Raw genomic sequence first — 26,091 nt, forward strand, 5'->3', positions numbered from 1 at the left:
TCTTATGTTCTGTCTCAGTGTCTCACTGGTGCTTATGATTGACATCAAACCAGAACTAAATAGCCGTTTATTAGCAGATCTGTCTTCAGCTCTGCACAAAGGCTTTTGTTGTCCTTGCACAGCAGGTTTAATAAATAAAACTTGCACCCATGCTAAAATTGGCCCCAGACTTTATTTTACCATTTTACAAAACAATATGGATACACCATTTCTGCAATAAAGTTGCAGTAGATAGCATTATGTTGCAGTATATTCTAGTTTAAAATAAGGAAAGCTGTATCAAAAGAGGTCCCAAATGTTTTTATGTCCCCATAAATATGTCTGTATTTGAATCTCAAAATAAATGTGACTAAAAAACGACTTATTTTTCTGAGATAAAATAAAAAGCACAGCAATGGGGGAAGAAAGTAAAAAGAATAGGTTCCAAACAGGGCCAGTGGCAATGTAAGAGGAAGTTCTAATATTATAGCCAGAAAACCTAAGTGCAAATGCCCACTTGATCTAGATTGAATTGTTCAATAAGTTCTTCAATGAAGAAATGAGGATATTAATATCTACCTTATTAGATTATGGCCAACATTCAGAGAGATAACTAACCTACACTGCAGTGTCTGTCACAGTGCATGACTTAATTATGCAATAACCCATAAGGTTGAATAACGTGAAGAGATAAGCCATGGCCCCTCTTTAAAAATTCCAAACCACACACACACAAACACATACACATATAAAGCACAGGTCTGTTGTAGAAGATAAGATTGTAGCATTTGAGTCATTTCTTGGCAATTACGCTTAGAGAGCTCTGAATCTTCACTGCAATACAGAATTAAATTTCAGAAGGCAGTAACGGATCGCTAATATAGCAACAGCAAATGTTATAACCATTGGGCTTCACCGAAACAAGACCTTAAGAAAAGAGGACATGGCAATATTGAGCTTCTGTGATGGGATGGGATGTGTGGCTCAGTGGTGAGCTGGAGGATAACTGTCAAAATGTTGAGAAGTTTAAGGTTGGGAAGCAGTATATGGAATTATGAAAATATCCATCTAATCTAAAAAAGACAAACATGCAAATTGACCGTACCTTCGCTATGCCTTAAGCCACGCCCACCAGCCAATCAGATCAACTATATGCAAATTAACCCAATCAAGATGGCGGCTGGCAGCCACGGAGCTGGAGCGAGCAGGAGGCTTGGTTGCTCCAGTGATGGAGGAAGCCAAGCTTCCCACCTGCTGCGGCCGGCTGTGAGCTCCACTCAAGGCAACAAAGTTTCAATTATAGAAGATAAATAAACCCCAGATACCTGCTTTCAGCCAGCTGTGGCTATGGAGTGGAGCGTGGAGGAGGCTTGGGTTGCCCCTGGTAATGGAGGAAGCCAAGCTTCTCGCCCGCCTGGCCAGCTCTGAGCTCCACTCAAGGCTACAAAGTTTCAATTATAGAAGGTAAATAAATTTCAGAATAAAAAAGAAAAAGAAAAAAGGAGAGACTGGGAGCTTCCATAGCCGGGGGGCTTGGCCAGCCTGAAAATGGCCCTCAGCCCCTCACCCAGATTGGCCAGGCAACCCAGTGGGGACCCCCCCTCCTTAAGGAGGTGTGGCCAGCCTGAAAAACAGCCATCAGCCCCTCACTCAGGCTGGCCAAACCTCCATGGGGTGAGGGTCCCCACTGGTGGGGGCTTGACCAGCCTGCAAACAGCCATCAGCCCCTCACCCAGGCTGGCCAGGCACCCCAGTGGGGACCCCTACCCTGAAGGGGGTCTGACCAGCCTGAAAACACCCATCAGCCCCTCATCCAGGTTGGCCAGGCACCCCAGCAGGACCCCCATCCTGATCCGGAACACCCTTCAGGGCAAACCAGCCAGCCCCCACCCATGCACCAGGCCTCTATCCTATATAATAAAAGGGTAATATGCAAACTGACCCTAACAGCAGAAGGACTGGGAATGACTGGTCACTATGACACACACTGACCACCAGGGGGCAGATGCTCAATGCAGGAGCTGCCCCCTGGTGGTCAGTGCGCTCCCCCAGGGGGAGCCCTGCTCATCCACAAGCCAGGCTGATGGCTGCCAGTACAGCGGTGGTGGTGGGAGCCTCTCCCCCCTCCTCAGCAGTGCTAAGGATGTCCAACTGCAGCTTAGGCCTGCTCCCCACTGGCAAGTGGACATCCCCCCAGGGCTACCAGGCTGCCAGAGAGATATCTGATTGCCAGCTTAGGCCCAATCCCCCAGGGAGTGGGCCTAAGCCAGCAGGTGGTCATCCCCTGAGGGGGTCCCAGACTGCGAGAGGGCACAGGCCAGGCTGAGGGACCCCCTCCCCCCCCAGTGCACAAATTTTTGTGCACCGGGCCTCTAGTAGATTCATAACAGTGATTACAAAAGGTGGTTATTTCCATACTACAGATGGTTACTATAGTTTGGCTTTGAGTTAATTCTATAAAATATATAATTAAACACATAACATTTAAGACAAAAGACGTATTATGCTTTTATAACACTGCCATAAAAATTCCCTCTCAGATTTTACAAACTTGATTCAGGTGACTATTTGTTATTGTGCATATCAATGACTGCATACTGTAATTAGGAAACCACTTACACTTGCAGATGTGTTTTCCTACTGATCTATATAGGAGTGTGATTTTTTTCTATCTTTTTGTTGTTTTTATTTACATAACGCCCTTTTTTAGTCACAGATCTATTGAAAATTTCATGAAAGGCATGCAAACTCTAGTCATAAAAAATGCATAAAGGAACAAAATTTTGCTCATATTTTGAAGGGATTTACTATTAAGTTCTAGGATTTTACTTGAAAGAAAGCAGAAAGCAAAGACCTGGGGAGCATTATGCTAAGTGAAATAAGCTAGTCAAAAAAGACAAGCACCATACGAGGTCTCTCATCTGTGGAATCTAATGAACAAAATAAACTAATAAACAAAATAGAAACAAACTCATAGATACAGAGAACAGACTGACAGCTGTCAGAGTGGAACAGTTGGGGTGCTGGGTGAAAAAGTTGAAGAGTTTAAGCAACAAAACCACAACTCATAAACAGACAATCATATTGGGATTATCCGAGAGAAGGGGTTTAGATAGAGAGGATAAAAGAGGGATATATGGTGTTATAAGGAGACTTGACTTGGGGTGGTGAACACACAATACAATAAACAGATGATGTATTATAGAATTGCATACATGAAACCTATATAATTTTATTAACCAACTAGAGGCCCGGTGCATGAAATTCGTGCATGGCGGGGGTGTCCCTCAACCTGGCCTACATCCCTCTCACAATCTGGGACTCCTAACCACTCACTTGCCTGCCTGCCTGATTGCCCCAAACTGCTCTCCCCTGCTGATCGAACTGCCCTCCCCTGCCAGCCTGGTCGCCCCTAACTGCTCTCCCCTGCTGGCCTGATTGTCCCTAACCGTCTCTTCCTCGGCTCTCACCACCGTGGCTTTGTCCAGAAAGATGTCTGGATGGATGTCTAGAAGATGTCTGGTTTAATTAGCATATTACTCTTTTATTAATACAGAATATCATCCCAATATATCCAATATTTTTAAAATATGAAGAAGATAATAATGAATTCAGAATTAGAAAAAACAACAATGATTCTAAATACCAGAGTGCCTTGACAATGCTATATATCTGCATGAATAAATTATATATACCCCAATATTGCTGATGGTTAACAGCAAAGAGTTTGTGCTAGAAGCACTCACAATCTATCTAGGTTTAGCTGCCTCATCAATAAAATGAAGAAAATAAAATTGGGTTATTCTGAATATTAAATGAAATTGTATCTCAATCATTTAGTATCTGGCTTAGAGTAGATATCAAATAATTTATATGCATAGAGTGAAAGTATCCAGCATTTGGAAACTTTTTCTTTAATTAAGCAAATATCATATGGTAGGCTAACCAGTTACTTGACACCTGAAAACTCAGCTCTGCTTCAGGAGCTCAGGTCAGCCTCCCCTGACATCCTTCTAGTATTCTCCCTATCCTCTCATCCAGTGAAGCCATGTCAATCAAAGTTCATTCCTTCACAGTCAATGCCTTCCCAACCATCTGTCTTCACAATTTGTTAATCTAATAAGCTAGTTTGTGCTAATGAGTCAAAAGTCAAAATGTTTCTTCCTCAGCTATCACCAAACTTCTGCTCTTTGAGACTTCTTTGTGCCTTTGAGGAGTCATCTTCTATTAAAAGAGCTCTTCACCACGTTAAACCCTTAGTTCAATTCAATAAACAACAACTAACCTGTTTTATGCCTAGTATTTAATGTGCTTTACTCAGACTGGAGGCAGAAAGGAGAAATATAAACACAAATACCTTAAGGCCACTCTCCTGAGTACAATCAGTTAACTATAGTTCTGAACATAAAAGACTTGGTAATAAGGGTTTATAAGAGGTGAGTCAAATAAGTTTTTTGTTTTTTTTTTTTTTTGGGAAAAGAAAACTTCTGGTGGTTTAGGTTACAGTGTCAATCTATATATATAAAAGGTTAATATGCAAAGTGTCTCCTCGGGAGTTCGACCCAGAGATCGGGAGTTCGAACACTCGCTATGACATGTGTTGACCACCAGGGTGCGGTGTAGAATGAAAGAAGGCCCCAGCCAGCAGCTGGAAGGGCCTGATCGGCCCTGATTGCTGGCCAGGCCTACGGACCCTACCCATGCACGAATTTCGTGCACTGGGCCTCTAGGAATTATACAAACAAAAATTAATTAAAATGGAAAGTAGAATATTTAGAAAAGGAAAAGTTTAAGATAATGTACAGTTAACTTAAAGAAGGCATTATGCTTCAAAAGATTCACTCATTTTTGAAATAATTATTTATTTTATCCCCAAAAAAAGTATAATTATGTATTTATAAATATACACTAAATGCTTTTATTGGATTTATATAAATTAAACTTCAAGTGTGTGATCACTGAATTGAAAATCTGTCTTTTGAGGTTATTTTTTTAAGAAGTTGAAGCATTTGGTGAGATGAAATATTAAAGTGATAGCTTTAATGCAGACTGGAAGAAAGCTTCTTTCTTTCAATAGATGTTTTAGTTAATGACACTATTGAGGGAGCAATAGGGGTAGACATTTAACTTTAAGCAACATGAATAATGCTGTTTATCAACAAATGTGAAAGAAACTTCAAAGTACATAATCACATTCTTCCTCAGAAACTGCCAGCTTGATTCTGTCTCCCAGAGGAGAGAAAGTGATCAGAAGTCTACGAAGGCTATGTGACAAGAGAAAAAATTCATCCTAGAGACATTGCACAAACTTTCCTTGCCATGGACTCTAACTTCTTAACAAATGGCAGCAGATGCAATGAAAAAGTTGAGGTCCCTTTTCTCTTTAACAGGGTATCCCAACCTCTTCTTGAGCTTTCTTCTTCTTCTTTCTAAGGAAAATTTAGAAACAACTACAAAAACCAGCTTAATATAAATGTACCTTTGCTAGTTCTAGGACATATGAATAGCAGGCCTATAAGAAAGAACTCCAAATCGTATTAGGGAAAATAATGGGATAGTGATATTAAAAAAACAAAGATTTCAAAATACAGAAGAAAATTAATCTGCCAAACCTCGAAATATCTCAGTAAAGCTACAAAATATTTTAAGAGAAACCAGGTGACCACGACATATAATATATATTTAATATATAGTAAGACATTTTAATATAAAAATTGCACAGAAAATTGTACCTTATAATTTGCTTTTTGATTGGTGATCTATTTTCTTTTTATATATTGCTGAGATTGGATTCTGAAGCAGAAAAAATATGAAAAAAGTTATCACTCATATCATATAAATATATGCATTGTTATAAATAATATAAAACATAGTTAATATAAATTTCTCTATATCACTCAAGAATCCTACTCATAAAAACATAGCGGAAGATGAATAGCAAATACACTTTCTGAAGAGGAAAATATTGAGTGGCTTGAACTCAATATTTTTATTTTAGGGCATTGTCTTTTGAAACAGAAGCGCCAATGGAATCTCAACTCTTCTAGTTGTTACCTGTATGATTTTAGACAACTTAGTTATGTTCACTGAACTATTGTTACTTCAACTTACTAAGAAATATGATATGCCCTTGATATACTAGGTCTGAGTATTGAGTATTATAATCCATTTAAAGCATTTAGCATTGAGCCTAATACACAGTTAATATTAAAATATAAAGTATTAGTAGTAATTTTAAATGGAAATAAAATATTTCAATTAAGAAGTATATAGTCCTAGAATTTTGACAATTTGGATATTTGAGTAAACTAATAACATTTTTATATTTTACAATGTGAACAACATAACTTCAGCCGTATTGAAGATTTAACATTGAAAAGGCAATATTGAAAGAAGCCAAATAAAAGATAAATGTGTGATCTCAGAGAGTAATGAAGGCTTTTCAGAAACTAAAAGCAAATGGCATAAGATTTATTCTTATACTTAGTTAAAATCAGCTGAACAAATCCTTAGCTGACAATTTCTAAAATTGATGAAAATGACATTTATATGGTCCAAACAGATGTCTCAAATATGTTAGGAAGAGAACAGAGATAAGTTATTCACTCAGCAATTATGTGCTGAGTACCTATTATGTGCTCATCTATTATTTGTCCTGGGGATACAGGCAGAGAACAAAAGAGATGAAAGCACCTGCCCTCCTGGTGCTTACATTTTAGAGGATCAGAGGGATGGACAAACAAAAATAAATGCCCAAATGCATAAGTATGTATTGTATGTCATCATAAATGCTATAAAAATAAAGACAGAAAAGGATTAATATTTTTATATTTATCCAAGATGTGACATATCAAGATAGATGTCAATGTCATCCAGGAGAAAACCTGGAGCTGATGGAGAATATTTGGCAATGTACAGTGAGTCTGGAAATGATCAGCTATGGATGGGGTATAAAAAAGTGAAAGTTGCCCTAACCGGTTTGGCTCAGTGGATAGAGCGTTGGCCTGCGGACTGAAAGGTCCCGGGTTCGATTCCAGTCAAGGGCATGTACCTTGGTTGTGGACACATCCCCTGTGGAGGGTGTGCAGGAGGCAGCTGATGGATGTTTCTCTCTCATCGATGTTTCTAACTCTCTATCCCTCTCCCTTCCTCTCTGTAAAAAAATCAATAAAATATGTATTTTTTTTAAAAAGTGAAAGTTAAGAAGTGAATCTTTTAAGATCAGGAGTGTGAGAATGAGAAATTATTGAGAAAGGAAAACTAGGAATATGTGGTGTGATGTTTCTGGAAGCACTGTGAAGAAAAAGAGATGATGTAATTTGGAGATCTCAATCTCTATCATCTATCTATCTATCTATCTATCTATCTATTGAAACAGGAATTTTTGGGGGTGAAAAAGACAGGTTTTAGGAAATTTTAGAAATTTTGGAAATTAAGGGGACCATGGAAGAAGCACAGGGCTGCAGAGCAACAGAAGGTATATTTCCATAGAATGGGGGAGCTGGAAAGCTGCAACAGGTACATTTACATAGAATAAGGGAACCGGGAACAGCCAAGGGTCTATATTTATGAAATAAAGGGAAGGAAGCCCTTCATCCAGATGGAGAAGAAGAAAGCCCAAAGGGAATAGGAAAACAATAAGGAAGGAAGTAGGGAGAACCTCACAGGTCTCACCTTTGATCCCAGGAGTTACTATAGTAACCAGTCCAAGGTAATAGTGACCAATCAGAGGGGATATCAAGGCACCAGGATCTGCAGCCTTTATAAGCCATGAGGAAAAGAACTCAGTGGAACTCTTTCCCCCTCCCCACATGGGAGTCTGTACTTGTTCTTTAATAAATTTCCACTTTTACCATACCACCTTCTGTTTGTGGATTCATTATTTGACTCCAGTGGACAAAGAATATGGGTTCCAGTCCAGGGGAACACTGCGTGTTCCAGTCCAAAAGTTCCATAAAACTATCATCCTTCTATCATCTATCTACCTCAGCAATAATCTCAGATTTCTTTAGAATTCATACTACTCAGAAACTCAGGCTCCCTAGGCTGCCTACATGAGTGTTTTCTCATGGTTATTTTTGAAATTCTGACCTTTTCAATATGGCTTTTTCTAAAATAAGAGGTAAACAGAACCTCATGTAACCAATTTCTACATTTGATTTTAGGAACTAGTGGTGGTAGGGTGTTTAGGTGTCCTGTTATAAGAACTAGAATGACTCATTTTTGTGCATGATGCATGTGACTCCTGCTACTCATTTGCATGATTTGAGCTGAGGAGAAGCAAGGAGTTCCAAGGGGTAATTCTTAAGAGTTGGGTAATTTGAATATTCTGCTAGTGCACATATGATAGGTAGACAATAGTTTCTGAAGTCAGACCACTTGCATAAGAATTCAACTTATGCACATACTAGTTGAATGATTGTCAGCAAGTTAGTTACCTTTTCTGTTTTGGTAAACCCTGATTCTTTTTTTAATCCTCACCCAAGGATATTTTAGCATTGATTTTGAAAGAGTGTAAGAGAGAGGGAAAAAGAGAGAAATATCAATGTGAGAAAACCACATCGATTAGTTGCCTCCTACATGAGGTGCCCTGACCAGGGAGGAGCCTGCAACCAAATGGCAGTATGTGCCCTTGACCGGAATTGAACCTGGGACACTTCGGTCCTGAGGCTGATGCTCTATCCACTGAGCAACCGGTTAGGGTGGTAAACCCTGATTCTTTGACCTAGAGTCTACATTGAATGACCCTAACCTAATCAACTATATGAGCCTGTTGAGTCATGGATGTAAGTACAAATGTGAAACATTGATATGTTCTGGTGTTAATTAATGAGGGAATTCCCACAGTAATAATTTGAAATTCAGGCAAAGATTTACCCACAGAAAAATTTATCACAGAAATATCCATTAGAGAATATTTTGTGATAACGAGAAAATTTAAAAATATATAAAATGCCCAAACTTAAAGCATGGTCATATGTAGAAAATAAAATTATATCTGTGAAATTTTTTGAGGACATGGGGGAAATATGGCTGATATAAGATGAAGCAAGTATACATGAATATTACATAGTTAATCCCTACAAATATATATTATTTATAGAAGGAAGAAAATGCTCCCAAAATGTCAGGGGGAAAAATGGATGAAGCATCAAAGAAAAGAGAAATGGAAAATAATATTGGAACACTGGCAAAGTGAAAAGAGGATTGTTTTTTAATCTAAAGCCAGGTTACTAATTTTTTAAAAATATATTTTATTGATTTTTTACAGAGAGGAAGGGAGAGGGATATAGAGTTAGAAACATTGATGAGAGAGAAACATCAATCAGCTGCCTCCTGCACACCCCCTACTGGGGATGTGCCCGCAACCAAGGTACATGCCCTTGACCTGAATCAAACCTGGGACCCTTGAGTCTGCAGGCTCACGCTCTATCCACTGAGCCAAACTGGTTAGGGCAGGTCCCTAATGTAAGATTATTTTTTCTGAAAGATTTTTTCATCATTTGTTTTCTAGATTAAATTATTGTTATAGCTCTTAGTACCTAATTACATGTACGAATAATTTATAAACTGTATTATCTCTCTGATCAAATAATTTAGGTCAGGGGTAAAATATTCTGATGTATTAAATTACCAAATATATATAAATATCAATGGGAAGGTGACACATGGTATGCATATGAAGGAAGAGGGAGCAGGAAGAGTTAGAAAAATCATTATTATATCTATCATTATTACTATAATTGGAAGAACAAATGGCTATGTTAATTATGGTGATAGCAATCAAAACTTTGCAGAAAGGAGGAATAAGTATCTTTCTGTTAATAAAGGTTCTCTATTACATAGTTGTTTGTTAGGCAAGGAAGACTGAAATGGAAAAAAAAAATTAATTCCATGAAATAAAGCAGTTCATTAGTTAGAGAGGAGAATTGGAAATACAATGTAGGGGTGTGTGTGTGTGTGTGTGTGTGTGTGTACAGAGACAGACACAGACAGAGAAACATTAATATTTTTCAAGACAAAAATATCTCTATGCAGACATATAAAGAGAACTAGTACATTGGTAGGTGTTGACATAGGTGTAAATATAGAGGTGCATCAAATTAAAAATAATAAGACAGCCATAGAAATGGGTGAAAGTCTGAGAGAGTAAGAATAGAGGTTAGTAACATTTTCTTCAGTGAAATTCCCCTTTAAAGGGAGGCAGAAGATAGAATGGTAAATCTGAGAATAAAATAAGCACATTTATCTCTAGGAAAGCAAACCTGAGAGTCAAAGTAACTAGTCCATTTGAGAACTCAAGTAGGTCAGATGCTACTCTAGATTTATAGCACCCTGTACTTTATCAATACACTGAATGCTAAACATTAAAAATTATTTACTTGTACATATTTTAGTTCATTCATATGTATGCTCAATAAATATTTATGGCCGACTTAATATGTACCAGCCACGATGACTTGACCTGTATATACAAGGAAGTCAAGATAGCATTCATCCTCAAGGGTATCACAATGTCATGGTGATAAAGCAGCAAACCATAAAGTACAATGTATAAATTGCTGGAGGAGGAAATGTTAGGGAATGCTTCATGGACCTGTTTCCCCTAGAAAGGCGACTTATCAGATGGGTGAGAAGTTTTCATAATACGAAAGCACATATACAAGAGAAATATTTTTCATCTATATTTTTTTCAACAGAGGAGAAAAAGATAGAGGTAAAACTATTTCCTCATTAGTTACTCTCTCATTTCAAGAAACATCTCTATTGGTTTCAGCCAGCATTTCAATAACTGTTTAAATAGCAGAATGGGCAAATCTACCAAGTGGAAAGTTGTGTTTGTAATGTTAAAACTGCACATAAACGTGAATAAATTAAGGCTCTATTTAACTTCTAAATGAATAATTCAAATATTATGTTGAATTTGCAATAATCCACTAAGCAATTCATAAACAAATTAATTGTGGTAATCATGGTTATAGTAGCTTTTAATTATATTTCAATGCATACTCAGGCTCTTTGATGTGAATGTTGCTTATTATTATCATACTTATGCCCAATATCATAACTATTAGAAACAGGGCCCTAAATACTAGAATATACAAGAGATGGCTTTTGGCTGGTTTGGGGTCTAAAGGTCTCAGAAAAAGCTTGCATTAGTCATCAAAGTGAACTCCAGGTATTTTGATCCTGAGATCAAGCCCCAGTTGAAACCTTGATGTTAACTAGGGAAATCCGGGAGAAGCCTGCAATCAAACCTCGGTCAAGGGTACATGCCTTTGCCTGGAGTGGGAACCAGGGACCCTTTGGTCCTCAGGTCCTCAGCATGGTATTCCACGGTTGCCTGAGCAGAGAATGCAGTCAAACTATGCCCAGAAGCTGATCCATGAAGCTTTGCGATAATTTATTGCTCATAATAAACGAATAGAGATTTGGTACTTGGAAATGAGGTGCTACTACAACAACAAAAATTACTTGAGAAAAAAAATGTGTGAATGGCTTTGAAACTAGGAAATTGGTGGAGAATAAAATAATTTTAAGAAATACGAGAAAGAGCCCTAACCGGTTTGGCTCAGTGGATAGAGCGTCAGCCTGTGGACTGAATGGTCCCAGGTTCAATTCCGGTCAAGGGCATGTACCTTGGTTGCGGGTTTCTCTCTCATCGATGTTTCTAACTCTCTATCCCTCTCCCTTCCTCTCTGTAAAAAAAAATCAATAACATATATATTTTTTTAAAAAGAAAAGAAATACGAGAAAGAAAGCCTAAATCCCCATGAACAAACTGTTAGATATCCGGATTTGGAAGATGCCACCATGAAGGATTCAGAAGAAAGTGAGGAACATATTACTAAAAACTAGATAGCAGGAGGTCCCTCTTACATGGTGACATAGCCAAACTTATTATGTATTTACACATGAGGGTTCTATAAGAATATGAGACATAGAGCAAATCAGGTAGCTGGGTATGTTATGTATCTTTCTGGACTAAGGAGAGAGAGGCAGAAGTATAGGGCTTCAAAGAAAAAGTAGACAATTTAGAGGAGAAAGAGCAAACATGTGGTAAAGAACTTCTTGCAGTGACAGCCAGAAACAGTGGAGAGTCTAACTTAGAGTCTTTGCTAGGTTCCCTTCTGTCTCCCACACATAGTTCTTATTATACTAAGGCAGCGGTTCTCAACCTGTGGGTCGCGACCCCTTGGGCGGTCGAACAACCCTTTCACAGGGGTCACCTAAGACCATCTTGCATATCAGATATTTACATTACGATTCATAACAGTAGCAACATTACAGTTATGAAGTAGCAATGAAAATAATTTTATTGTTGGGTCACAACATGAGGAACTGTATTTAAAGGGCCAGAAGGTTGAGAACCATTGCAAGGCGGTAGCTCTCTTTCCCAAGCAGGCTTTTCTATCCACATTCCTTCAGGAAGGTAAAAGGACCTGCTTTAGTTTTTCTTCTTAAAAATAGGCAGCTTAAAAGAATTAATATCCCAAAAAGGCGTATTTTGTTGTCAAACTCTGTTCTCCTCACCATGTTTCGTTAGAACATGAGTATCACCTTTATAAATCGAGGAAGATATCTGGCTGACAACCAGCAAGAAGATGGAAATTCCAGTCCTATGATTTCAAGGAACTAAATTCTAAAAAAAAAAAAAAAAGGCGGGGAGTGGGGGCGGGGCGCTTAGAAGACCCTGTGCCTCAGACAGGAGCATAGTCCCCACCAACTCATTGTTCAGCCTTTTGAGAGCCAGAGAGCCCAGGCCTGGGCCCCTGATACACTGAAACTGTGAGGTAACAAGTAGATAGTTTAATCTAAGTCTGTGGCAATTTGTTACACACCAATAGAAAACTGATAAACCACCCTCAAACTGATACTAGGAATCAGTCAATTTCTGATTCAGCTTTTTGATTTATATTGCTAAATGTAAATGTGTTTATTTCACCAACCTCAAAAGGTCTTTTTTCTTTCTGTATTATCCTTTGTAGAATGTGAAAAACTATCAGTAGAACTGTTTTTTGTTTTTTTAAGTTCAGGTATCTTAAATGTTTCATTAAAAAAGGACACAGGAAAATTGAAGGTTTAGAGAAACATAACAAGAAGTTTGAACAAATAAAGCATTTGAATTTAAAATAAGATCATATTGCTTATAGAACACTATTTGCATTGAGAATTAGAATTCATCCTTTAACACTTAGAATTTATTAGTAGAATTCAACTTTATTTTATAACTAAGGATTGCTTAGAGAAAATAGCCATACTCTGTGTGGCTTGGCTTTGCACTTGCAACATAATAATGTTTAAAAAGAACATTCTTACTCACATTGGAAAGTCATCAGCAACAGAACCTCACTACATAATAAACTTACTGGTGAAATGAATACATAATCCTTTGCTCCTTGAAACAAGGTGCCACTTGTTCATTAGCATAAGGGTCATTTGTCAGCCAATTTTGTTATTACCCTGAAAGAACACTGTTGTTAAATTTTGATAAAGGGGAAACCATAAGTTGGGACTTTTAATGGTCATTATCTTCATTAGCTAATGAGATGTGCTAATTATATTCTTAAATAACAATGATTTAGTAGCGTTGGCATAAGGGCTCACCAAGCAATAACTAGACTGGTTCCCTTCAATGTGTTTTTGCAATGTTGGAAGAGACATAATTACTGAGAGTAATAATTATGTATATTATTATTCATTAAAATGTCTATGTTATGCCAAATTTATGTTGTTTTTCCATATGATGTATTTGCATAGAATTTAGGGTATTGAGAATGTGAAAAGACAATTTCATAAAGACTGTGCTTTTTTTCCTTTTTGTTAATCCTCACCCAAGGATATTTTTCCATTGATTTTTAGAGAGAGTGGAAGGGAGGGGGAGAGACAGAGAGAAACATCAATATGAGAGAGACACCCATTGGTTGCCCCCTGCACAAGCCTGGACCAGGGGCCGGGGATTGACCTTGCTGTGGGGATCAACCCTCCAGCTGAGATACATGCCCTTGACCGGAATCGAACCGGGGACCCTTCAGTCCTCAGTCTGAGGCTCTATCCACTGAGCCAAACCAGCTAAGGCAAGACATACTTCTTTAAGTGTGGTTACTAGACTCCTGGAAACCCCTGGGATCCTATCAGTAGGTATGTGAGGTCAAAACTCTTTTCATATTAATTAAATGTTGCACTTACTGTTTTCAGTGGCATTGATAGTAAAAAAAAAAAAAAATAATAATAATGGTAGGTAAAAAGACCCCCTACAAGTTCACCAAAAGAAAAAGAACAGGATTTAGTTGGTTAGAAACCACACATATATTCATACTATGAAATGTAATTTTAATGTGGCAGAATTATGCAATATAATCTATAAAGCAGTGAAAGTTCAAGAAATACTGCTACATATGTCAACTGTAATAATATCAGGATAAGTTCATAAAGAAAATATGTCTAAAAGATAAAAATGTATTAAGTTTCCTATATAGTTTTGTAAACCTACAGGGAATAGCACATACATTTTAAAAAATATGTTTTTATTGATTTCAGAGAGAGGAAGGGAGAGGGAGACAAGATAAAAACATCACTGCTGAGAGAGAATCATTGATCAGCTGTTTCCTGCAAGCCGCTACTGGGGATCAAGCCTTTAACCCAGGCGTGTGCCTTGACCAGGATTCAAACAATGATCTCCTAGTTCGTGGGTTGATGCTCAACCACTGAACACCACCAGCTGGGCTCAAAGACATTTTGACACATAATTCAGCTTACTGCTTACTCTATTGAAGAGAAATGGGAATGAAATTGGAGAGTGACCTATAGAGATTCAGCAGCTCAGTGGATAAAGAAATTACAATTTTGCTCTTCTTTATTCATTACAGTTTTTAAAGTATTCATTTTAGGTATTAAATATTTTATTTAAAAGTTAATAAAGGAGTGAATAAATGATGTGGTTTAAATATGGACATGCATGTTCTGCATGAATAATGTCTAATGATGTTATATGTGATACACTGGCTGCTCTCTTTCTATGGGTAGAAGATGCCGTAGAAATGATAACAAGGCGTCATAGAGTGTAATGGGCCACTGTTCTTCATCTCCAGAATTGCATGTCCTTTCCTTAGCAGGGAACACTGTGTAGATTCTATTTTCTATCTGAAAGAAAAGTACAGCCAATAGTCTTTCTTTTGCTTTTTTCTTTCTTATTGAGTTTCTATAACCTATAAAGGTAATATTCTGTCTAAAAGTAAAATAAAAAATGCAATAATGTTTTGAAATTACATTGTTCAAAAAGAATGACATAAGTATGTACAGAATCAGTTCACAATGTTCTCCATGTAAATTTCCCCAGATCTTAGAACTTATTTTAATTCCAAAATATTTCAGTCAAACTGAATCTCATTTTCAGGTGGAGAGGTAAGGTAATTTTGATAATGAATTTTAAAGCTGGGAAAATAAGAAAACTTTTAAACCATTAGGTAGAAAATACATTTGTAATGTTCACAAAAGTCACTTTTAAATTCATTTTTTGACTTTCTGTGTGAGTCTTAAGTGAAGGACACAGAAAGACGTTAAAAGTATTCTCCATTAAATTTCTCCTCTTCTGTCACATTTAAGCATTACTCACATTTTTTTTCACTGAAATTCAGACAATAAGACCTTATGTATGAAAACTATAGTCCCAGAAAAAAAAAAGACCTCAAAGAAGAAAATTTATGCATTTGTTTTCTTGGTCTTGCCAAAAAATGTTTCCTAAATTAATAATTTTTTAAAAAAGAAACAAGTACTCCTTATTCCCTTAGTTACTTCCTCTTATTTTCTCAGTTATTTTGTAAATATACCAGTTATATTTGGAATTTAATCCCAGTGTTACTACAAATGTTACTCATATTTTTTTCTGGATATTTTTCATGTTTCTACTGGATCAAAAACCATCCATCTGTTTGTCCATATGCTGGAGAATGGGATTTGATAATTTTCGTCATATTTGAGTTATTTTACTGTCTCCTACTGCCCGAGGAAAAGGTCATGATTCATTTAATTTTCTTTACTTAATTATAAAAATATAAACATATATCATATGTAGAATCAATTGTATATTAATCCTATTGCTTCAAAAGCAAGTCATTATAACATGCATTTTAAAATGTAAATATTTTAAAACAAAAATAGCAAAGCAAAATGCTCAAAAGGCAACCATTAAACTAATGCTTTATAAAAGACTCATTATTATTTCAATTTAATATAATATTTTGCCTGGGCTATTTAATGCTAATCACAGATGTGATAATCCTCAAGATTAAATGCTACAACCAAATCATCAACAAACATTCAGTGAAATAATGAATATTGCCAATGATGATACTGATTTCCTTTTTTTCTAGTTTACAGATTGAGTCCTTAATCAAAAAGTGCTTTAAATTACCTCAATGAGTAAAAATTGTAATTATTAACATAATTATGATACAACCAGTTCAGCAGATAATTTTTAGTTGTGACTGTTAGTCTCTAAAAAGAAATGTAAATATTAACTATGAAAGTATTTAATAGTGTATGTATCACTATAATATCAAAATTATTACCACCTTTTATTATGCTGATTCTCAAAGAAAGACCTCGATCTCCCTTAAATCACTTAAATTTGGTAACTGATAATATGCCTATTTTATTTGTCTCTGTAATACATTAAAAATTAGACATAAGAACAAGAAATTTGATAAAATAGGGAAATCTTGTTAGCTAGATAATCTTTTCTGAGTGACCTATTGAATATTCAACAATGAACTATTCTAAAAAACTCATACGTAATAGCGTAAATCTTATATTTTAAAAATTTAAAATATTTGACATTAAAAATGTGTGGCTTTACAATGACAAGTGCATCTTTGACAGGCAGGAGGATATTTCCATGCACAGCGTGAATGTGAGTTGAGATATTCATCAGGCAGAGTCTAAATTCTTCATTTCACTGATTGACAAATCTATTGGGATGTCTAGTTCTCCTAAGAATGATTTCCTAGTGATAAGGAGAAAGATATGAAGGAAGGAAGATTCATATCAGGATATATTAAGTCAAGAGAAAAAGGTCCAAGGAAAATAGAAGAAATTCCTTCTTTCCTTCCTTTCGGAATGGTAATTGTGCTTTGTCTTTTGTGGGAGGAAAAACCAAACACCCTTGAGAAAAATATATCTTTAAGAACAGCTGTGGAGTTTTGTAATTAACTGGATATATCCTAATTCTATTTGTCAGAGAAGCATTGAGAATGAAAATACCAGTTTAAAATGGTCAAGGAAATAAAGTGTAGGAGGGATGCAAGAGATTGTAGAAAGGAAAAAAAAAAATATGGACTTAATTCAAAATTGAGTGGGAGAGTGTCAAAACTTTTGTAAATTTATAGAAGATTTTTAAAGTTTTTAAGAGAGTTAAGGTTACATTTATATTACATATATGAATTAAAAATTAATAAAACTTAAAAGAAGAAAATAAGTATACTGATAGATAATTTGGACAATGGATGAAAAGGTATTATTGTTATAAGTGGCAGAGAACTTGATTAAATTGTGTTTATGTCCTAGTGTTTTGTGAGAGATACATCTTGTGAGTCATGAATTTGGATATTTGGCTGAGGAAATATCTAAGAAAGCACTAAAAATGTGGTTGGATTCTCTTGAAAGCTTTTTTAAAATGACAGAAGAGATAAAAGTTTTAAAAATGGAATTGTTAATCAAAAGGTAAGCAGAATTTTAAAATTTGGAGTATAAGAGAAAGTATATCAGAAAGAGAATTCTAGGGGTGTGGCCAAGTGAACTTTTGATAAAGATATTGATTTGGGTGTGAACATAAAACTTAATCAGACATTCAGCAGAAAAATAACCACTTTGAGTTAAAGGGGAAGGAGACAGAAATGTGCCACTTAGATTTTGCAGGAAGGAACCACAAAGTTTCTTGGCTGCAAATGTGTACTATTTTTCAAGACAAGGTAAGATGGACCCCAAAGATGATTCAGTGATCATCAGGGCTGTCTCCTCAGTTTCAAAAGGTTCTGCAGAGCAAAATAATAAAAATAAAAAGGCAACCAATGGAATGGGAGAAGATATTTGCATGTCATATACCTGGCAAGGGGTTAATATAAAATCTATAAAGAACTGATACAACTCAATAGCATATACAAAGTAATCTGATTGAAAAATGAACAGAGGGATCAAATAGACATTTTTTTCCCAAAGAAAACATACTAATGGCCAATACATACAGAAAAAGGTGCTCAACACCATTAATCATCAGGGAAATGTTAATAAAAACTACAGTGAAATATCACCTCACAGATGTCAGAAAAGCTATTGTCAAAAAGACAAGAGATAAGTGTTAGGGAGGATGATGAGAAAAGAGAATTCTTGCACACCATTTTGGGGAATGTAAATCGGTATTGCCACAATGGAAAACAATATGGAGGCTCCTCAAAAAGTTAAAAATGCAACTACTATATTGAGGAGACAGAGGAAAGCTAGATAGACAGGGACTGGGACCATGGGGGTGGGGAATAGAACCAGGAACCCAACTAGGTGGAGTTCCTAAGGTACCCCAACTGGGTAGGGAAGGAAGGGCACAGACGAGAGGCATGGGCTTTAAAATGTAATTAATGTTGCTAAGAGAGGCAGCCTGCAGCTAGGTAGTAAAACATATAAACCAATCCCAAGGATGTTGCTAAGGCAATATTCTTTGAAAGGACCAATCAAGAACTAACGAGCATATATACAAAAATAGTGTGCCCACTTCCCCTTCTCTCACCCCAGCATGCTAGATTCTTGGGTTGATGGCAGGAGATGCACTCCCCTGTGCCCACATGGCCATAAACCATGGACTATTAGACTTTAATTCGCTTGGATACTCAACTATTCCCAACTGCAACATGGAAAGGAAGCTCTGGACATTGGCATGCTCCTGGAACCTCAGCTGCACCTTTTCCAGGACTGGCTTGTCTCAATAAATTTCACCTGTTTATAGTTTTTGTGACTTCATTCTTCGATTTCTCAAGGCAAAGAAATTAGACTCAAACCCCAAATTTTGGTTTCAATATGACCCATAAACCCCACTACTGGTTATATAGGCAAAGTCAATGAATACAGATTCTGAAAGAGTTATGTAGACCCCATGTTCATTGCAGTATTATTTGCAATAATCAAGATATGGAAACAACCTAAGTGTCCATCAAGGAATGAATAGATAAAAAAGATAAGGTCCATATATACATACAATGAAATATTACTTGGCCATAACAAAGAAGTCAATCCTGCCATTTGGGACAGAATGGATGAAACTTGAGGGAAGAAATGTCAGATAAAAACAAATACTGTTTGATATCAGTTATATGTGGAATTTTTAAAAGCTGAACTCTTAAAAATAGAGAATAAGTGATAGGTATCAGGACTAGGGGATGGAGGAAATGAGGAAATATTGGTAAAAGAGTACACACTTCCAGTTATAAGATGAATAAGTTCTGGGAATTTAATACACAGTATGGTGATTATAGTTTATAATACTTTATTATAACTTGAAAGTTGCTAAGAGACTTTATTTTATATGTCCTCAGTACAAAAAGGAAATAATTATGAGATGTGATGAAAGTGTTAGCTAATGCTATGGTGGTAATCATTGTGCAATGTATAAATGTATCCAATCAATACCTTATATACCCCTTAAAGTTAAACAATGCAGCTATATGAACTACGTCTAAATAAAACTCTTAGAAAGGGGGTTGGGACCTGTACTTGGCTGTGGACAGGCCAGATAATTTGTATCCAAAACCTATTGAAACTGACCTTTCCCCAGCTGAGATGCCTGGGGCATGGTTACTTCCACTTTGATTTCTAAGGATGGACCATTGGGAGCTGGAGGCATAAGAACCAAGCAAAGGGCTGACTTGAGGGCCAGGCCACTGCAGAGAGCCTTTGCTAGGAAAATGTCTAGTGGAAGAATGGGGGTGGGGGTGCCCCTTGACCCAGGCCAGGAGAAACACCTGTGTGCAATTCCACCTTGTTCCAGCTGCTTGTATGGGCTGTCCCCACCAAAGCCCTGGTAGTGGTGATTCTCCAGTGTGTCCAGAAAGAGGGACCTCTGCTCCAGCGGACCTTAAGTTTTTAAACTTTCTCAGAACCTGTTCTTTCTTTCTTCTTTTTTCATTTCTTTCTTTTGGAGTTGGAGTTCATTTTTTTTTTAATCTTATGCCTGTCCCAATATCACATATTGGAAGCATGTAACTTGTTTAAGTTCACTGGTTTACTGTTGGAGAACAATATGTCTCAGATGAGACATCTCACCCACATCTGATTTAGATTATATTAAGGCAAACTTTTTAACTCAAGAATGAGTTCAGACTTTTGAGCCTATTTGGATGGAATGAATGTATTTTGCATGCAACAGGCAGGTGAATTTGGAGTGTCCAGGGGCAGAATGCTATGATCTGAATGTTTTTGTCTTTCCAAAATGCATTTGGTTGAAAACCAAATGTTCAAGGTGATGATATTAGCAGGTGGGCCTTTGAGAAGTTATTAGGTCATGAGGACTGAGATTTCATGAGTAGGAATAGTGAGTTTACAAAAGAGATCCAGAGACATTCCTTGCCCCTTCTGCCATACGAGAATGCAGGAGAAGCCTGCATCCTGGACGAGGGCCCTAACAAGACCACATTGGGACCCTGATTTTGGACTCTCAGCCTCCAGAACAGTGAGAAATACATTTCTACTGTTTATAAACTACCAAGTCTCCAGTACTTTATTATAGCAGCAGGAATGGGATAAGATAATGACTAACGTTTTTGTTTGTTTGCTTTGTATCAAATAGGATGGCTTTGATTTGAAGGGATGGTTTTAACATAATATCTAGATGCAGTGGATATATTTTTCAAAAATTTTTTTTGATGAGACCGGAAAACATTTCATATACTTCAAGGAAATAGTGTAGAACAATGGGATGAAAGTAGAGAAGAAAGAAAGTAGAGCAGCAAAGTCCTGTCAGTTGGAGTAGAATCAAATGGAATACTACAATATTAATAAAAGCCTATAATATTGTTTCCTTTATAGAGAAGATAAAAGAAGCTGAAATGTAAAGTAATGCTATTAAGGCAACATGCTAGAAAATAGTACTCGGTCTGTCTTATTCCAAAGCCCTTCTCTTTTTTCCACTGCACCATTCTACCTCTGCATATTCTGTACCCTACATAAAACATTAAACAGTTTATAGGAAGTAAACAACAATTAAAGTAAATATAATAATTTAACTTTAGTAAATACGGCAAGGATTTCCAAGAAATTATGAATGGCCATTATTATGCTTTGTCATAAACATTTTTGTTCATAGTACCTGATGTCAAAGTATTTTAATGTGATAGCTAAATTCTACTGAAAATGCAAGAGAGTGAATATACCTAGACAAACACCAAGAATAAACTAATGAATAGATGTAACCATTTGGATTGAAACAATTTGCTATATACAGATAACCATTTAGGATTGTAAAGAAGTACAACTGGAAAGCAACTATTAGATTAAAATGAAAATCAGCATCTCTATTATTATATTTCAACTGTTCTCTATTAATTAATGTAGGGCTTGTTAATTATGATGTGAGGCAATACAACTTAATTATTTATTTATGAGTAAATAAAGATACTACCAATCAACAAACAATTATCAGACTCTGTGGTAGTCAACATGTTATTTATAAAGATTAATATAACATGGCTTTTCTGATGCAGAGCCTGTGGCCCTTGTGGGTTTCTGATGTTTAAATAGCTCACAGGCTAATACACTATAGGATAAAGAGCACATGGGCCTATGATATTGAGGTAGGTAATATGGGGAAATGAAGTGGATTTGTTTTAAGAAGCAATATAAATGAATAGAAAAAATAGTGATTTGGAGACCAAATTACTGACTGCATGTATCAGTCACCACTACTTTGAATTGATGTATATAATGAGGTATAGGTATTCCATGCTTTGCAAAAGTTTGCTTTGCGCTATTTCACTTTTACCAAAGACCTGCATCAGTTCCTGTTTTTGCTATAACCAAAAGAAATCTGATGATTTGCACTTTTACAAAAATGGCTAAAAGAGAAAATAGCATTCGGTGTTTGTTTTGCAGCAATCCATTTAGAGGCAGCATGCACTCCGAGCAGGGAGAGCGGCCTGCCAAGCTCCTTCCCCGGAAACTACACTCAGCATCTCAGCATCAATCCACCATCGCTTTGAACTGTGTCTGTGAGCATCTGTGTTTTATCTTGAATTATTTTGTGCATCTGTTAGCAAAATATGTCCTTAGGTAATTGCCTTTTTGCTTTACACCACTCCTATGAAAAGACTTCATTGAAATGCTCCACTTTCAGATAGCAGGGGAAACCTGTAATAAAGAACCACTATTGCCTGGCTGGTGAGGTCCAGTGGTTGAGCCTCGACCCATGAAACAGGAGAACATGGTTTGATACCTGGTCAGGGCACATACCTAGGTTATGGGCTCAATTCCTTGTAGGGGGCGTGCAAGAGGCAGCTGGTTAATGATTCTCATCATTGATGTTTCTGTCTCTCTCTCCCTCTCTCTTCCTCTCAGAAATCAATAAAAAAAGTATTTAAAAATTTTAGAAAAACCCAAAGAACCACTATTGCCCATTCATTGATATTTCAAATTTAATGTGACAACTAGTTTTTTATGTAAAGAATAGAGGCCCAGTGCATGAAATGTGTGCACTGGTAGGCTCCCTAGCGGCTGCTGGCTGCTGGCTGCTGGCTAGGTACTCCTTCCCTTCTCCTGGCCGGCCCCACCCCCTGGTCAAACTTCTGGACGAACTCCCAGTCCAGGGGACAATTTGCATACTAGACTTTTATTATATAGGATTATGAATTATAAAACCTTGACAAAAATTAAAACTTAAAAAAGTCAATGAAATACATATTTTATCTTTCTTACAAATAAACTGTTAGTGTTATCTGTTTGTTAGCTTATCTATTTGGGGTGTCAGTTGTCTATCAGTAGCTGTCAGTAATAGGTCACTGCCATGCTGGACTATAAAAAATGAAAATAGTGCTAACCTCAAAATTATACCAGGCCATTACATATAAAATGGATTAAATTAACCATCTGCAGAAGTAGGTTATTATAACTTGAACTATGTCTTAAAAACATATGTTGAAATCCTGACACCAGGTACCTGCAAATGTAACCTTCTCTGGAAATAGGATCTTTGAAGATTTAACCAAATTATGATGAATTTGTTAGTTTAGGTTCTAGTCCAATATAACTGATGTCTTTAAAAGAGAGAGAGAGAGAGAGACAAAGATGTAGACCCACATCAGGAACACCATGTGACTAGACTAAGGAGGCAGGCTTTTTAGTGATGTGTCTATCATTGTAGGCAACCCTGGAAGCTACGGGGAAAAAATCATGAGACTGACTCTTCCCTAGAGCCTTCAGAGAGAGAAGAGCCCTGCTGCTACCTTGATTTTGAACTTCTAGCTTTCAGAACTGTGCTATTTTTCTAAGCTTCTGAGTTTGTGGTACTTTATTATGAAAGAGCTAGGAAATTCGTATGCCTATCTCCAATCCAGAACACTTTATGTGTACATTTGGGATAAGAATAATGGAAATGAATATCTATATCCCAACATGGTAAAAGACTGAATACCTTCCCATTCATTAAAATTACATGCAAGAGATGGATGTCTGCACTTATCAATTTTATTCAACATGGCCTATAATAGTTAATAGAATAAGGCAATAATTTTTTTAAAAAATAATACATTCAGGAAAGGAAGAAACAGAATTGTTTTTTATTTGCAAATGGCATAATTTTCTATGTAGAAAAATGACAGAGTGCTATAAAAACTAATAGAGTTTAACAAGGCTTCACATAAGATCAACATACAAAAATCAATCATATTGGTATACACAAACTGTGAACAAATGAAAATCAAAATAAAACATCACAGTACCATTAAATATAGCAATAAATGTGAAATACTTAAGAAAAATATGACAAACATGCGAATGATCTTTAAAATAAAAACTACATTGCTGTGAGAAATTAAAACCCTAAATAAATGGAGATACAATGTTTATGTGGCAGAATATTCAAAATTTGAAAGATATCAACTTTTTCAAATTGATTATAGATTTAACTCCAATAAAAATTTCAGTAGAGGTTTTTATTTTTTGGTAGAAATTGACAAAATATTCTAAAACTTGTTGAAAATGCAAAGGACCACAAGTAGCAAACAACGTTAAAAAATAACACATTTGGAATAGGAACACTATCTGTTTCAAGTGTTATAAAGCTACAGTAGGCAAGACACTATGGTATTTCTGTAGGAAAACCAAGTAGATCTTTATAATGAATGGAGTACAGAAATATGATTTCACTCATATGTGGAATCTAATGAACAAACTGAAGTAGCAAGCCAAATAGAGACAGACTCATAGATAGAGAGCAGGCTGGCCGCTCTTGGGGAAGGTGGCTGGGGGGTGAAGGGGTTGAGCAAAAATAAAAAGAAAAGAGAAAAACTCATGGACATGGACAACACTGTTGATTGCAGGGGGTAGGGAGGGTGAGGTGGAGGAGGACATAGGGGATATAAATTGTGATAAAATTTTAAAAATTAAATTAATTTAATTTAAAAGTAAAAATTATAATTCAAAATAATAAAAATAGTGAAAACATATTCTAAAACATTGTGATAGTTTCTTAGAAAGTGTATCATTCTTGCACAGTATGATTCAAAAATTCGACTCCTAGGCATTAATCCAAGAGAACGAAAGCATATGTCTAAACAAAGATATAAACAAATGTCCAAGAATTTTATTTGTAATAGCCCCAAACTAGAACAACCAACCAAACATATGGCCACAAACAAATGAATGCACAAGCTATGGTATATCTATATGTACCGTGGAATACAACCTAGCAATGAAAACAAATAAACAGCATGGTTGAATCTCAGAATAATTATAGTGAATGAAATAATCAGAGCCTCTGCTCTACCTAAACAACAGCAGCAGCAGCAGCAGCAGCAGCAGCAGCAACAGCAACAGCAACAGCAACAAAATCAAACTACTGCATGGTTCAATTTATATACTTTTTTAGAAGTCCATCAAATGCATACGACAGAAATCTGACCAGTGTTTTCCTAGGTCAGAAGGTAGAGATTACAAAGGGGCACATAGACAGTTTTTGGAGGTGATGGATATGTTCATTATCCTGATTGTGATCATGGTTTCTTGGATGTGTACAAATCACAAAAATTACCAAGTTGAAAAACTTAAATACATGCAGTTTGTATGTTGCTTACACTTAACAAAACGATTAACAAGCAAAAACAAATGTGTTTATTTGCTATATCAAAGCTAACTTGATAAGAATATGGATATTTTAATACATGCAAAGGCAAAAAAATAAAAAAGCTCCAGTGACTTACATTAACTCTATTCTAGGAGTAAAATCATTGCACTGTAGGATGTTACCATGTGTCCTGGGAACAACTGTTCCACACTTTATAGAAAAATGTTTGGAAACACTTTATTAAATAACAATAAATGTTATGTGTTCTGTTTTTTTTAAAAATGCAAAGCTGAATATTGCATTGTTATTCTCAAAGAGGACTGTACAGATTGCAATAATTTTAATTCAAACCTTTTGACCATAAATTATATTTTCTTGCCATGTTTATTGTCATTTTCCCATACAGTATTCTAAGGAACACAATTTTAAGACACCAATATATCTTTATTAATGTTAGAATATCTAAATAAACTGTGTTTACTAATAGGTAGTAGACCGTATGAAGCCAGATCAAAAAAATTCTGAAGATGATTTTTTAAAAGTTAGTTTTCCACAAAATTTCTGAGAAGAAATGTTGTTCAAACCTCAGAATGTATATACCATTTATGGAATTTTCCATTAACATCATTCCATTAATTTTCTCATTCTCTGCCAATTAAGAATCATTAAGAGAGCCTTTGCCAGGTGACTCATTTGGTTGGAGTGTCATTCCATGCACCTCAATATTGTGGGTTTGATACCTAGTCTAGGCACATGCCTAGGTTGTGGGGTCCATCTAAGTAGGGGCACATATGGGA

At 36.2% G+C, this 26,091-nt stretch overlaps 1 protein-coding gene across 5 annotated transcripts in view; it reads right to left on the minus strand.

Annotated features, from left to right (window-relative positions):
- CDH18 (cadherin 18) overlaps positions 1 to 26,091 on the minus strand; it is a 687,616-nt gene that overhangs the window by 510,242 nt on the left and 151,283 nt on the right. For all 5 annotated transcript variants that reach the window (XM_070411928.1, XM_070411926.1, XM_070411927.1 and 2 more), the window contains exon 2: positions 5,712 to 5,772. The gene's annotated coding sequence lies outside the window, so the exon portion shown is untranslated. The remainder of the gene's footprint in view (positions 1 to 5,711; positions 5,773 to 26,091) is intronic.

The sequence above is a fragment of the Myotis yumanensis genome, unplaced genomic scaffold, assembly GCF_028538775.1.
Source record: "Myotis yumanensis isolate MYYU_CA2020_CCGP unplaced genomic scaffold, mMyoYum1.0.hap1 SCAF_4, whole genome shotgun sequence".
NCBI lineage: Eukaryota > Metazoa > Chordata > Mammalia > Chiroptera > Vespertilionidae > Myotis > Myotis yumanensis.